This window comes from Dermacentor silvarum, chromosome 1 (genome assembly GCF_013339745.2).
Source record: "Dermacentor silvarum isolate Dsil-2018 chromosome 1, BIME_Dsil_1.4, whole genome shotgun sequence".
In the NCBI taxonomy this organism is placed as follows: Eukaryota; Metazoa; Arthropoda; class Arachnida; order Ixodida; family Ixodidae; genus Dermacentor; species Dermacentor silvarum.
This window is the reverse complement of record NC_051154.1, coordinates 88,535,537-88,539,065: the sequence shown is the minus strand read 5'-3', so window position 1 is coordinate 88,539,065 and position 3,529 is coordinate 88,535,537.

The window sequence follows — 3,529 nt, the reverse complement described above, 5'->3', positions numbered from 1 at the left end:
TTGCACTACTTTATCACCGACAATGCCTGCGCGTTCTAACTGTAAAAACTTCTAGCTCACCGCCAACATGGAGCCGGTGAAACATGACGCGAGAAACAAAAGTTAAGTAATAATGGCTTATAAAACGGGACTATGAAAGTGCTATATATTCATGAAGTATACGCAAGGTAACTTTTATCTTATAGTCATTGATAAGCCATTGATAAATATTGCGATGTGGTTCTCAACTTCGAAAAATGTTTCTTTCTTAAAACAAAAATAACCTTTTCAACACTCTCTAAAGAACTAGTTGATGTTCCTTCTCTATGCTGGGCCACTATTTGCATGGTTTTTACAAGGACCGCTATACAGTGTTTCATGGACGCGTAAACATTGGCCAAAATGCTGTGTTTGCCAGGTTCACCGTTTGCTTGCGGAGCTGTTAAGTAACATTGATGCATAAATCAAGTTTTGGCAGATAATGTCCTTTACGGACATTCATATGAAAGTATTTTTGGCCGTTCGTATGCAACAATTTTTTGCTCATAGCATATAGAAAACGTTATAATTTAGACATTTTTAGAAGCTAACAACAGGAAAACAAAGATTAAAATTGCACCTAAATTATTTTCTTATAAAAGAACCATGCCTACAAGCTATAATTATGTAAGTCTACATCATTATTATAATGTAAGGGGGGTCTACGTTATTGTTATGGTGGATAACTAGGCACCTAGGCATTTTCTAGAGTTTTCGCGTGCATATCACGGTACAAAGTTTATTCGAAAAAAAAATAAATGAATGGCCAGCGTTGCAGGGAACAGCAATTGAAAAAGATAACAAACAGGGTTACAAAAACACTACGAACAAAAATAAAAATTTTTACCACTGCACTCTGTTTCCGCAGCAACATTATGTTCTTTCCTGTGTACGGAAAGGATTAGCATTGCTCAATGATTAGGGGACGTAAGCTTACGTGGTCTGCTTTATGACACGTTTTCAATGGAACGACAAGAGGACGTCAATTTACAAACGGGTCCGTGAACATCTGTATTGGTATATATTGTTACGAGCCGCCTCCTTGATCTAACGAAGAAGACGATGATCACCGGGACGTTGCACGTGTTGAGTCATCGTGGCCATCTCTGTAAATTGTCTGTTCACAAATTGTGCTTCTCTTTTTATCTATTTGACCTCCCGTCACAATATTGTTAGTCATACTGGAGCTGCGCCGACAGAAACTCGCGGGAGTAGAGGTGTACGATGCGTACACTTTGTTTCACTCCTCTTGTACGTGGTTTAATTTAAATTCCAGAGACGTGATCATAGTTTACGTAATACAGATCCAAGCGGCCGTTTATTTTAAGTTCTGAAGGGCGTGGCCGACTTTTTCTTACCTGTAGACGTCTTCTGTGCAGTGCTGATTTCTTGACGACAAAACTGCTGCATTCGCATGCATGCATAATTTTGCAGTATATGCTTACGAAAAGCGCCTCTTTGCGCTCTTCCTACGGAAGTCTCGGAAACGTGTACTGGGGGTAGCACTTGTCAAAACTAAGTGCTGCGTGAAGAGACGGGCACAGACGCGGTCCTGTCTTGATAAAGGTATCTCCCTCTTGTAGTAACATTCACGCTCCATTCGTTTAATCATTCTTGTTTGCAGGTGGCACGAACAGAGGGCATTTTTTGTTCCCTATGTAATTCCCAGAGGGGCATCTGAGAGCAAAACACTTCCTCACTCCGCTGATCCACCATCGAACTAGCTTAACCATTATCGCATGCATGACCGGAAGTTACCTTTAAGTTCACCAAAAAATAGCAAAGCCGATGTGCGCTAGTGGAAGTCTTAAACCACGACTGAAACGTGACAGCATATCGCGACAACTGCACAGCGTAAAACAGGCACTCAAGCCAATGCGGTATTAGATGGAAGCATCCGATTTAAGTTAGCAACATTTATCAAACAACCGAGCAAAGCACAGCACGTTCTTGCGATCCGGCAGTACACAGCTTTTTCTTTTCGTGTCGTCTGCTACGCGAGTCCCTTCGCTCGCGTAATTAATTAAATTACGTTTTTTGGGTTTTAAATGCCTGAACCACATTCTTATTATGAGGCACACCATAGTAGGAGACTCTGGATTAATTTCGACCACCTGTGGTTCGTTAACGTGCACCTAATGCACCGTGCACGGGTGTTCTAGCATTTCGCCCCCATCGAAACGCGGCCGTCATGGCCGGGATTTAGTCCCCGCGACCTCGTGCTTAGCAGCGCAACGCCAGAGCCACTATAAGCAACCACGGCTGGCACGAGTAACAGCCGAATTTCAAGCTGTCAGTTTGTTGTCCAGTTTCGACGCGACGTCGCGCTCTCTATTCTTGCTGCCAGCCTCGATCAGACAAGGAGGGTAGAAGTATACGAGCAAAGGCGTAGACGAGAGGGTGACGAGCAGAGGCAGAGAGCATGGGGGCGTGCTGCGCACGCTGAGAACGACTGGGTTCGCTGCATCGTTAAGGGAACAGAGCAAAGGCACTGGCGAGAGCCAGAGTCGGCTCTCCTGTATATCTCACTCCGTGTTCCAAACGAAGCCTATGTGGCTTGGGGTGAAGACCACTTCCAGTTTTCTGCCTGGTGTTGCCCCCCATTTCTAAAAACGTTCTCTCAAAACATTTTTTTTTTCGGTGATTACACTTATTCTCGATGGGTTTTGTACATTTAGATAGAAAGTAAACATTTTTTTTTCGGGTGTGCCGTCATTATGTACCGTCATTAAATGGATTATAATTCTATACCTACCTTGTACACGTTCCTATGCCTGTAACCGATCCGGCCCTATCAATCTCTTCCCTGCTTATTTTCCCTCGAATACGCTAAGCGTATCTTGATTATCTCGACTGCTGACCGGTTAATGCTTCCATCCGCTTTAAATCCCCGCGCTTCTGGAAAGTAAACATTACCTACGAGTATCGCTTACCTTCGCATTGCGATTTGGATATGCTGAGTTGTTTGTCTCCGGATATTTCCCTTGTTAGACGGTGATGGAATCCCTGTGCTTCCGAAGTTAACGACCATGCAGGGCACTGCACTCACTGCGACAGGAGAGCTAGTGATGTGTTATCTCGAATTACTGAAATTGCTGGACTCGTTGACATTGGCGCCTCAGATGAGGCAACTTGTTCGTATACAAACACATTCAATGGAGCTGTCGTGCACGTCTCGATAGAATTTACGTTTTTTCAACGCTCCTTTCCGGTGGGCTGTTATGTGCCACTTAAGTAATATCTATTTCCGACAATTGTATAGGCCTGGTTATAGCCTGACTAGGTGAAAGTTCTCATGTTAAGTTCCGACCGCATGGGGTGCATTGGAAACTTAACCTCCCACTTGCCAGTAATAAGGAATTTAGCATTCATGTGTGCAATACTTGGACGACTCGTTTTAGTGCTACATTACAGTTATTTGCTGCATGGGAACCGTTTGAGCAAGACGTGCGCACCACCGCTATAGAACTAAGCTCTGTGAGGTCATTCTATAGAAATAACGAAAAAAAAA